At 34.8% G+C, this 13,151-nt stretch overlaps 1 protein-coding gene across 9 annotated transcripts in view; it reads left to right on the forward strand.

The window, feature by feature from the left end:
* mef2cb (myocyte enhancer factor 2cb) overlaps nucleotides 1-13,151 on the forward strand; it is a 92,048-nt gene that overhangs the window by 9,473 nt on the left and 69,424 nt on the right. For 2 of the 9 annotated variants that reach the window (XM_079815045.1, XM_079815043.1), the window contains exon 1: nucleotides 10,637-10,936. The exons of 4 other annotated variants lie outside the window; for them this stretch is intronic. The gene's annotated coding sequence lies outside the window, so the exon portion shown is untranslated. Of the gene's footprint in view, nucleotides 1-10,522; nucleotides 10,937-13,151 lie in introns of those variants that run through there. 3 more of the 9 variants (XM_079815037.1, XM_079815039.1, XM_079815041.1) reach the window with 3 other exon arrangements.

The following is a 13,151-nucleotide window of genomic DNA, read 5'->3' on the forward strand; positions in this document are numbered from 1 at the left end:
ACAAGATATGTCTCCTATATAGCTCATGGCAGGATCTGGTCATTTTGTAGCTCATATCTCACTTTGGCAACTGTCATACATGATGCCTAGCTCATATTATCTATTATCAATGCAATAACTAAGAACTAACTAAAAAAAATTATGCAAGAACTTATGTATGTGCGAACACGTGAAATTGGTATCACATGTAATTGGCATGTTATGGAATTTAACTACGGCAATTAGGTGAGAGGAGATGGAAAGTGATGTCTACACGTTTTCCTGAAACATTTACAAGGTCGATTCTTTCTTTTATGAAGATAGTGGAAAAGAAGGAAACGTATAACAAAATGTTTTTTTTATTTTGTCAATCAAGCCTTTTTTTCCAATTTCAAGTCCCTTCCAGATTCACATTACAGCTCGTACACATCCACACATTCACTGTTACATCCACCAAATGTAATGCAAAATGCAATGTTTTCTGTATTGTCTTAATGCAGTTTCTAGATGAATATGGCTGAAAGGTCATTACAGTCTAAATGTAGCAACAACAAAAAAGTACATAGGTGAACATATAGGTGAACATATAGGTGCATATATATGCGCATATATGTACCTATATAGGTATATGTATGCACGTGTATATTTGTACACATATGTGCATTTATGTACATATAATATAGGAAAACTGCCAATTTTATATATGTCACATATTAAAAACCTATATCAAAACCTATATTAAAACATATATGTTCATATAGATTATTTCCATGTGGGTTTACCCAACTCTAAAGGCATAGTTCACCAAAAAAAATTTTTTTTTTCATTTGTGAACCTATATTTACTCACTTTTTTCATCACGTAAATACAGCGCTGGTGAGCATAAGTTTTGGTAAACATTAAAAATTCTTACCAACACAGCATTTTAGAATGTTAGTGTACATTTTTGTGTTCTGACATGAAAGTGATCAAATAATGACTGTTTTCATTTGTGAGTGAACGTATGAATTCTAAAATGTGTGAGGCTATAATAGCACAACCTTTCCATTGTGGTGTAAGCCTAGATCCAGTCTATTCTGTAGTTTATGTGGCATATAGAGAGGGGCTTCTCAGTTCAAGTCTTAGGTCAAGAGGACAGTGGTCCTGTTTTTTTTTCTTTCTTTTTTTTCTACTACAGTATGAGAAGAGAAAGCACGTTAAAAAAGAGGGTTTGATTTCTTTACCACCTGAAGTGTGCACGAGTGTAACTGGGCTGCAGTTTGAAAACTGCTGGAAAGAGAATAAATGAGAGAACAACATAGGCAAAAAGTGAAGGGATGAAAGAGTAAAAAAAAAAAAAACTGTATTTGATGTCGAATAAGAGTTTGGGACAAAAAAGTTCTCTACAAAAATGTTAAAAAAGCACACACATCAGACATACTTATACGTGTACGTAACCACCCCCTGCACATATAATCTACACTGTCTGGTATAGTAACTATTATATGACCAGTTTGGAACAGGGCCGTGCAGAGAGTTCGTCAGGGGCAGGGGCTCAAATGTAAAAAAGGGGCAATATATAAATATAAAAAAATATATATATATATGTATATATATATATATATATATATATATATATATATATATATATATATATATATATATATATATATATATATATATATATATATATATATATATATATATATATATATATATATATATATATATATATATATATATATATATATATACATACCCTGTTCGGGCGAACCAGCCTCTTACTTCATTTCGTTGCCTTGTACCTGTACTTGTGTAATGACAATAAAGTTGAATCTAATCTAATCTAATACACACACACATATACATATACATATATATATATATATATATATATATATATATATATATATATATATATATATATATATATATATATATATATATATATATATATATGTATGTATATGTATATATATCCTTATGCTCATCAAGCCTGCATTTATTTAATCAAAAATACAGAAAAAACAGTAGCCTAATATTGTGAAATATTATTACATTGTGTTCTTTTTAACTTTTTATTAATTAAAGAATCTTGAAAAGAGTATCACAGTTTCCATCATTGACATTAAATCCTCATATTAGAATGATTTCTGAATGATCATGTGACACTGAAGAGTGGAGCAATGATGCTGAAAATCCAGTGATCACAGGAATAAATTATATTTTAAATTATTTAAAAATAGAAAACCATTATTTTTATATATTTCGCAATATTGCTGTTTTTTATCAAATAAATGCAGGCTTGATGAACATAAGAGACTTCTTTCATAATGCTACATAGCCTAATATTCAAAAATGGTAATCAGTCCTTCCATGTAACCATTTTGCCAGCCTACACTTCGCTTAATAGCCCTGTAGGAGCCGGTGGCACTTGGGTTTTGTTAACTTTGATAGTTTCATGAAATAGTAAACGGTGTATCAATATACATAAGTACAAGTGAATTTAACACTACTTACCATTAATGCGACGTTTGCTGCTGTGGTTTTGTGCAGGGATTTGTTTGTTGTCTGTTAAAATCCATTTTGTCAGTGATGCAATTTATAAAATGAGACAAACCGCAGGAAATCGTTCCACAAACGTCAGTTCGTCTGTCCATGTATTTTTCAACCGATTTATGAATAAGAACAGAAAATTACCGTTTCACATCGCCCAATGGACTTTGAACTTGCTTTGGCAGATCACGATTGGTTGTTGTATAGCCTATACATGACAAACGAGGATTGGTGAATTGTGTAATACTTTAAAATATATAGCTAATATATATATTTGTAATTAAATCAACACATTAGCTCTGTTTATGGATGAAAAAAAAAAAACATTGGCTTACTTTTTTCCCGCGAGGCCACACACTCTCTGAAAGGACCATATTTGGCTCGAGAGCCGTTTCCGAACAGTGGAAAATCAGCAGTCAATCAAAACGCACGCAACCCATATCAACGCGTTATGGCAACGCCTCAACAGAAATTATCCGACTTTTGAGCCTTTCGTTACTATTGTATACATTGTCATGTTATAATAATCACATTTATTTAGTTTATTGACCACGATATTATCCTTGATATTTGTCTGAGAGGGGCACTTTTGATTCATTTTGAAAAAGGGCAGGGGCTCGAGCACCCAAAGCCCCCCCCTCTGCACGTGCCTGGTTTGGAATATACATAAGAAAATACAGGTAGAATTTCCATTGCCTGTCCATAATGCCCACCATCTGTTAGGACCCGACTTCTGCTCAAGCTCAGGAAACACTGGTTGGCACTCTAAGTCTGGAGACAGAAAAATGTGATGTTGGCATCTTTTTTAGTGTCGCCGTTGTGGGGAGAGAGAGAAAAAAAGCATGTGCAACAATGAAATAACTGTGCAAGTTTTGCAGAGGTTATGAGTGAATTAGTTTCCACCATTCAAAGGAGGAAAAATCATTAGAGTATGATTTTTTTTTAAATATATCTTTTAACATTAGAAAAACAAAGGGAACTTTGAGCTAAAGGGTAAAATATACAAGGATGTAAAAGTGATCCAATCAGCCGCGTAATTTAGGAAGCAGCAGAATTCCGAAATGTAATGTAATGTAAAATGAGACAGAGAGTATGCCAGTGCTTATACTGAGAGATTTATGTCCTTGTATGTATTTAATAAATGCATGTTACAGTGAGTCATGCTGCTTGTTGCTGCATCCATTCGACTTACAGTTAAACTATTGTATTAGTTGTGATGGAGAGGGTTGACTCTTCTGTGAGAAAGCCTTAGTGTGCCCCTGCTGGCAGAGGTATGTATTGCAGCCACACATCTCACTCACAAGGCAGAGAGCTGTTCCAAGAAACTGCCCTTTACGTGCTTTTACATGTTTGGAGCTAAAGTAAATATAGTTTTCAACTTTTACTGTCATTTGACACTAACTCCTATTTAGGCCTCCATTAGCAAGTGGGACAGAGTACAGGTGTATTGACAGGGGAGATAAAGACTTCAGTAGAGTGCAGGGTAACTGGAACTGGGGTGGCTTTTTCCAGCACACAGCTTTAATACTGAAACCAGAGCAGCAGCATCCTGCACAAAGGCTTAACCGTGTTGTGCTGCTTGTGGTTCATTTATAATGAATCAAAGGTGTAGCGTTCACGCGCTGTTTGCCCAACAGAACATGCAAATTACCAAATTTGTCCCCACACGAGTCAACACTTCACTACCGGTTTTCTTCCGACCACAATATGTGTTAGCGTGCTCAGGTGCTATTTAAATGCAATGAAGAGAGGTCTCAAACCGTGATGATTTCATCAGCTATGCGCTTTCAGAACTTTCTAAGTTAAATGCATGCTTAGAAAGTTAAAGTTGCACTTTTTGCATTACTTTGAGATGCAGCTACGTGTTAAATGTCTTGCTGTAGATAAAGACTTTGAAGGGTCAGAGGAGCTAATGTACGATGGGATCTCAGCTTCCCTTTGAGAACTATTGCTGAACTCGATTGCTTAATATCTGCGTGCCACCAAATTGCAAACAAACAACAACCAAAAAAGCATGACAAAATGATGGCACTGATTTAGTTAGCTAACAGGATGTTTATGAAATTAATTAATTAATCTGTATGATTAAAGGTATACATGCAGAGATGTCTTATGAATTTATATGCAGCTACTGTAGTAGGCTATTATATAGCTTCAATAGTCATCATTATGCCTCCATTTCCATCTATCTATCTATCTATCTATCTATCTATCTATCTATCTATCTATCTATCTATCTATCTATCTATCTATCTATCTATCTATCTATCTATCTATCTATCTATCTATCTATCTATCTATCTATCTATCTATCTATCTATCTATCTATCTATCTATCTATCTATCTATCTATCTATCTATCTATCTATCTATCTATCTATCTATCTATCATATGTCTGCCTGTCTGTCTGTCTGTATGCATGCCTGTCTGTCTATCTGTCTGTCTGTCTCTATCATATGTCTGTCTGAATGTCCGTCTGTCTGTCTGTCTGTCTGTCTGTCTGTCTGTCTGTCTGTCTGTCTGTCTGTCTGTCTATCTATCTATCTATCTATCTATCTATCTATCTATCAATCATATGTCTGTCTGTCTGTCTGTCTGTCTGTCTCTATCTATCTATTTATCACATGGCTGACTGTCTGTCTGTCTATCTATCATATGTCTGCCTGTCTGTCTGCCTGTCTGTCTGTCTGTATGCATGCCTGTCTGTCTGTCTGTCTGTCTGTCTGTCTGTCTGTCTGTCTGTCTGTCTGTCTGTCTGTCTGTCTCTATCATATGTCTGTCTGTCTGTCTGTCTGTCTGTCTGTCTGTCTGTCTGTCTGTCTGTCTGTCTGTCTGTCTATCTATCTATCTATCTATCTATCTATCTATCTATCTATCATCTATCTATCTATCGTCTGCCTGTATGTCTGTCTGTCTGTATGTATGTCTGTCTGTCTGTCTGTCTGTCTGTCTGTCTGTCTGTCTGTCTGTCTGTCTGTCTGTCTGTCTGTCTATCTATCTATCTATCTATCTATCTATCTATCTATCTATCATATGTCTGTCTGTCTGTCTGTCTGTCTGTCTATCATATGTCTGTCTGTCTGTGTGTCTGTCTATCTGTCTATCTATCTATCATATATCTATCTATCTACCTATCTATCTATCTATCTATCTATCTATCTATCTATCTATCTATCTATCTATCTATCTATCTATCTATCTATCTATCTATCTATCTATCTATCTATCTATCTATCTATCTATCTATCTATCTATCTATCTATCTATCTATCTATCTATCTATCTATCTATCTATCTATCTATCTATCATATGTCTGTCTGTCTGTCTGTCTGTCTGTCTGTCTGTCTGTCTATCATATGTCTGTCTGTCTGTCTGTCTGTCTGTCTGTCTGTCTGTCTGTCTATCTGTCTATCTATCTATCATATATCTGTCTGTCTATCTATTTATAATGACAGTTTCTGAAAGTGATATATTATAAGATATAAAAGCAATAAAGTAATAACTGCCTGTCTGGATTTTGACATGGGCACAAAAATATTAATAATTTGAAGGGAAAGTTTTATTGTATTATTATTTATTGTATGTATCATATCAGTATTGACTGACTGACTTGCTTACCTATCTACTTATTACTGAAGATCTCTGGGATCCCAAACCTTAAAAAACATATCATGAGGGTTAAAAACAGAAAACATTTAGATATGCTTACTGAACTGAGGCAGAAACGAAAGTGCCATTTTGTAGCCCTCTTAAGCCATTTCTAAACTTTTTTTAAACTTTGTACATAAATACCCCAATTAGTAAGTGTGTTTTTCCTCTCCCTGTCTGTCTGTACATCTATCTGTCTCCCTATCTAAAACTTCAAAGTTTAGGAGAGAAACGAGGGCAAGAGATGGGAAATGGGTGAAATTAAAGGTGGCAGAGAGAGTGAGAGAGAGAGAGAGAGAGAGAGAGAGAGAGAGAGAGAGAGAGAGAGAGAGAGAGAGAGAGAGAAGCAGAGGGGAGGAGTGAGATAAACTGAGAAAACGAGGAGGGAAAAGAAGAATCTATGATCTGGCCAGACCTGGGAGAGAGGCTCATCCTCAACGCTCTCCTGCACTGTGAAAGCTCGGCGCTGGTGTTTGAGCACTTGACAGTGTTATCAGCAATGACAGCCAGATTGTGTTTTCACATGAGTGTGATCAGCAACAGATTACACACGTATACTCACACACTCATACACTAACAGCCTTGCTTGTTCCTGTTTGCCAAAGAAAATGTGTTGATGTTTATTGGGCTCTTAAAATAAAACGAAAGAAAGGCCTTGTCCTTCTATCCTCCCCGAACACTACTTATGTCTGACTGAAGATAATAAGACACACGTGGGTAACTACCGGGCTCCCGAAAAGAAAACAACGTAGGCGGGATTGTTGTCACCAACTAACATTGTGTATTTATCTTCCATCTCCTTACATCTGCTCATTACAAACATGAACAGATGAGGCCAAAACCTCAAAATTACCTTTCTCTGAAAAGCCTCTTGTATGTGTATACGAAATGACATAACTGCTACTGGACACTTTCCTTGTGGCTTTGAACTTACTGGAAATCGGATTGTTGATCCTGAGTGATGGCAAGCAGGTTCAGTTTGGACCGACAGTCTGGTAGCGATCGACAGCCAAGGAAAACAAGAGGGAGAATAATTCATTTGTGTATACACATGTATACAGCATGTGCCTGTCTGTTTGTAAATTAGGTCAGGAAATCTAACTTACGATGTTTTATGTTTCCATTGACATACATCCCCTTTTGAAATATTACAGTAAAGTGCCTTTGGGGAACGTCTAACAGGCAAATTTAGAAATTTTAACAAACTCATTAGTCAGCTCTACGGCACAATGTTTAGTAGACTGAACTAATGTATGGTGAAAATTACCAATCCAAATAAAACCAAATATTACAAATGTCTAATATTGAAATATGTTTTTCTATATTTATTTTATAGATTTTTTTAAAAGTGTTACGCAAATGGCACCTATATAATTTATAATATAATATAATATAATATAATATAATATAATATAATATAATATAATATAATATAATATAATATAATATAATATAATAATATAATATAATATAATATAATATAATATAATATAATATAATATAATATAATATAATATAATTAATATACATGCATTTATATATTTAAGAAATATTTGCATGTATATTCTGTATATGTATGTATATAATTTATATTATGTATAAATAAAAATATGTTATAAATAAATATAACACATAATTCTTAAATATAGACATGCATGTGTGTGTATTTATACGTACATAATAATTATACACAGTACAAACATATATTATGTAAACACAAACTTTTATTTTGGATGTGATTAATCGCAATTAATCGTGATTAATATTTTGATTAATATAATATAATTAATATAATATAATATAATATAATATAATATAATATAATATAATATAATATAATATAATATAATATAATATAATATAATATAATATAATATAATATAATATAATATAATTAATATAATATAAGAAATATAGTATATTTGCTATTATTTTTATTCTTTTGAGATTTGAAATTTTTTTCTAGTGAGACCTATTTAAAAGAAAAAAGAAAAAAATCATCCATTGAACAACTTACTGTATAAAACTCTGTGTGAATAATAGCCCGAATTGTTCAGAGAGAGGAAAAAAGAGGGCGCTAGAAAGAGAATGGCAGGAAATGACAGGAACAAAACGTAAATATTTACTTGCAAATGTGTAATAATAGCTTTGTGCATATCTGAAAAAAAAGTGATATCTAAGATAAATGATTATTCTCATGCAGATCTAAGTCAGCCAGATCAACATCAATGGTATACGGTATAGTTGCTGTAGTTACTGTTGTTTCTGTTCCTCTTCCTGTTCTTTATCTAGTTTACCTACCACATGAATATGCAAGAGGCAACTCAATAACGGTGTTTATATATTTATTTATTCCTTTTGTAGTTCCCCCAGCCATGCAGTGTATCTTGAACACTGTGCCTAGATATAGCTATTAACACAGAAAGAATTTCTCTCTCCCTTTGTGTCTCTTCACCAGGTGCCAACTAAACAAACAAAACCGCACACTGAAACCTAAGAGGGTCTTCCTGCTAAAACTGTGCACTGGAGGACTGAAGGAATTGTGAACACAGTGGGTATAACATAATATAAATGCTTTTCAAATGGACATAACAATTAATAAAAATCTGATCTTGAGGCTAAAGATATTTTCATTGATATAGTGTGAGGAACTGTCCGTGTAAATATATGGTGAATCAGAGAATCTGATGAAACTGGGTATCATATAGCTGGTGGAACCGAAGCCGTATTGATCTAGATATTGAAATTACCAATAAAAATGCAATTCAAGATTACAGTGTCTTGTGACCCAGAAGTGGGATCCCACGGAAGCTGATACCCCTGGGTCCTGTTACAGTCTGTCAGGCAGATTAGCAGGTTTTATTAATTCATTAACTGATTTCATGTTTTACCTCTACCTCTGGTTTGTCTGTCAGTGACTCAAGTGGGGCTTAAGGTTAATTCTAAGGCAATCGTTTCGTGGAACAATGAACTATCAGAATGAAGCAATTCGGATGACCGCTTTAAGATGAGGAACTGAAAAAAAAGCCCCAGCTATATGATAGTTTCTATTCTTTTGACAACCCCTTAAACGCGAATTAAACCATTACAGTATTTCTGAACATTCACATTATGGCATGCACAGAGAGCTTTGGTGATAGTAACCAAGGTTTTGCTAATTCTCATCTTTTGATTCCTCTGTAGATGTGTAAATCCTTTCATGGTGGGACAGATCTGTCTGTGATTTATTCATGTTTAGCATGTGTTAAAGTACTTATCTCCAGTGATAAGGAACCTCATTTGAATATATGGTGGGAAGATTGTCTTGCTGGGCTGTGAGAGGGCACTAATCTATGCAGGCTGATATGAATATGAGGCATTTTCACTCTGTAGGTTTCTCGAGTTGGCTCAAATGTTATTTTGTAGATTCTTCAGATCTGGGTTCATGAGCACTGCTTCATGGATGGTTTTCTAAAGAACTTGAGAATAAAATGTCCTGTTTCACGAGTTCGTGTGCCCATATAATCTTAGCGTAAGTGGTAAACAGGTTTGACTTGGTATAGAGGGGCTTAGAAAGGTTATACTCGAGCTCCGATTGCCCCCCTATTACATAGGCAGAAAAAAAATAGATAAATAATAAAATATACAAAAGGAGGAGAAGGGGAGGAGGAGGGATGCCAAAAGAACTAACAACAGGAAGTGGTAAGAGGTTTTTATACCTTGGTATTAATTAGAAGATTAGATGGGCGTACTCCTCCTGAAATTACATTTAATAACTTCACATATCGAGTTCTCCAACACTTTAAAAAGTGTTCATCATGTTTCCAGATAATAATAATAAAAAAAAAACATATTCGTTTCCATTGCATCAATGTAACTAGAATTTCTATCAATTCTCATTTTTTCTAAATTACATTTTAACCTGATTTTCACTATTGAATTCAATTCAAAGTGGTTTAAAAAAAAAAGTGAACGTATCAGTGCAGGTTGTCACTTTGATTATTATTATTTTTTTTTTTTTTTTTTAACTGGTTTTAGTAGAGGCTATACAACTTTGGATCTAAGTAAAACACTGGGGCACACACACACACTTGAATTTTCATGTTTTATGGGGACATTTCATAGACATAATGGTTTTATACTGTACTCTATCCACTAACATATACAACTAGTTAAATATTCAGTTCAAGAAAAAATTATTACAAATCTACTTGTTATCTGCTCAAATCACATTATTGAATAATAATCTCTAGGTACAAATGAAATTAAAAGTCACAAAGCTAAAAGAGCCATTGTGTCTGTGCACACTTTGATTAGCTATAAGGCTACACGGTGTGATTTGACTTGATCTGGTAGGAGATAAAACGCATTAGTGTTGCGCTTCTTTCATTAAAACACTAGAGTGATGTAAGCCCGTCCCCCTTCAAGAATAAACCCGATTATTTGCCCTGCGTAGAGAGAGAGAGAGAGAGAGAGAGAGAGAGAGAGAGAGAGAGAGAGAGAGAGAGAGAGAGAGAGAGAGAGAGGCTGAGGCGCGGAGCTCAACATCATCAGTCGCAATAACGGCTTAATCATTCCTCACCGTGGACGACCGACACCAACCTCAGCATCTGAAACGCTTTATTAGACACGAGAAAAGAAACACGCATTTAGAAAACGACACTTTTTCCCGGTGGTGTTGGTGATTTTTGCTGGATTTTAAGTGTGAAGCGGTGAAGTCCACCCGGCGGCTCAACACCTTCCGTCACACCGCAGGACAAACTTCATCGGACACACTTCAGACGCGCCATGAAGTAAGTGACACTGATACCGGACACCGGTGCGTGTTTGTACGTTGATACATTGTGTGACATTGTTGTTAAGTAAACAATAATGCGATGAGTTAATATCTCCGTTATTTCGCGAGACCACAAGGGAGAGATTTAAAGTAAGAAAGTTGACATGAGAACACACGTTATTTCTGACTACTGACAGGAGAATCACTATAGTGTTTCTGTATGTAGACTTTTTATTAGCATTTTAAACAGGCGCGTGCTTTTGTTTTGGGTCTTCTAAAGTGCTTGAAGAATAAACCGAATAAACCAACACACTTTACAGAGGTCATGCATGCATGTACTGTTACTGCCGTTGTGAATATAGTAATAAGAGCTGTGCGGGGTTGTGTGGAAGTCCGAGGGTCATTAGACGATACATGCAGAATTGAATTAACAGGCGTTCAAATATGATCAACTTTCACTCGTGTGGCACTATTCATTTCTGCTGTCTATTATTATATGGAGGTAGGTCATGCGCATACTAGCAAATCCACACATAAATAAAACTAAAAGCTCGCCAGGAGAAAAAAAAAATAGGCGAAATAAAAAAAAATCACAGCATCCTGATTCTGATGAAGAATATAGCAACATTTGTAAGTCACTAAATACTACGCCTAACTCAAGCTGAGACCATCTGTTTATACAAAAGTTCATAAGTCTTCAGTTTTAGTAGTTATTTTCCTAAGTAGCCTAAACTTACTTAAGAGTGTATTTGCTTAAAACATGTTTATTTACAAATGTGTGTGTTTATATAGCTATATATATAGGCCTATTCAATTAAATCTAGAGCAGATTTAAGTTCATTTCAAGCTACCATAATAAATTAAAGTGTGTGTCAAGGCAAAGACGTACAAATTTGTAGTTTTATATGTACTGTATGTGTGTGTGAGCAACATTTTTAATGTAATTTCTCATGAAATATTGTGAGAAGGTGTTATAATCTAATTACATTTTGAAGTAACAAATTAAACTGCTAGCTGCTAAAATATGACAATCTGCACACTTTTACAAGTAAAGGTGAAGACAGATACAGATGTAAATGAATGAATGTGATTGTTTAATTAACAATCTTTTTGTCACTTTTTTGTCCAATTTTTTTTTGTGTGACATTCCTGTGCTTAACCGTGAAATAATATAATATGTTATTTCATAGTTGTTTTTTAAAAAACAGTTCAATCCGTACAATTTCTCCAAAAGGGCGTTACGTATTGTATTTCTGTCACTTCTACCACAAGTGCACTCTTTTTTCAGACTATACTGTCGGACAGACGAACATAATCAATGAAGCTCCTATGCGTGTGTATGTACGTGTGTGTGTGTGAGTGTCTCACCTGTTGCTCTCCTGGGATTTAGTGTTTGCTTAATCTGCCCAAGAGGAAAATGAACACACTCGCATGTGGACTCATATGATTACACTCAGAGGGTCCTCTCATAGCCGTGCACATATACGCACAGACACGCACACACAAACACGAGCGGTCCTCCTCAGACCTGTCGTCTCTAGGAAATCACCGGGGATTAGACTTCTGTCGATTCACAAAACCAACAGTGACAACATGGCCTTACTCTTCTCTCAAAGAGGGATCAGCTCTCCACGTGTCACTCTGATTGGCTGAGCTACTTGAGCCGATTGTCAGGGGCATTTACAGGCACACTTTGTGTGCCCCTCCGAAGCACACATGTATTGTCTTTAGGTTTGTCCTGATAAACACAAGGAAAATGTTTTTATTTGCAGTTGTTAGGTCAATTTTTGATCTCATGCAGTTAAAGAAAGCATGTGCAGTCAGTGTGATTATTGATCTTCTAAGCAAATGCTTAAAATTCTGTAGCAATTAATTTTAAGTAATAGCCATTAATCTAAATGTGTTCTACCCCCCCCCCCCCAAAAAAAAAGTCATTATATGTTCTTAAACCAAACATTTGCCACTATCTCCAAGTTTCATGAGCTCAATAAGACAGACAGAGTCTATTATTTTCATTGTAACTCTTCAGCAATAATAATAAAAAGTAATATCAGCCCGTTTTATTACACAGCAGTGTGTTAATTTTGAGTCAATGAAGTCAAACATTTTCTCATTTCGTTTTTTCCATACTCTCTCAGCTTCATTTACTAGGCTAAAAATTTGTTTAATAAAGCAAATAAACCAGCTTCAGATAAGTCATTTTTACCCTCAAAGAGGTTATGATATTTGGC

The sequence above is a fragment of the Gobio gobio genome, assembly GCF_949357685.1.
Source record: "Gobio gobio genome assembly, chromosome: 4".
Taxonomy (NCBI): domain Eukaryota; kingdom Metazoa; phylum Chordata; class Actinopteri; order Cypriniformes; family Gobionidae; genus Gobio; species Gobio gobio.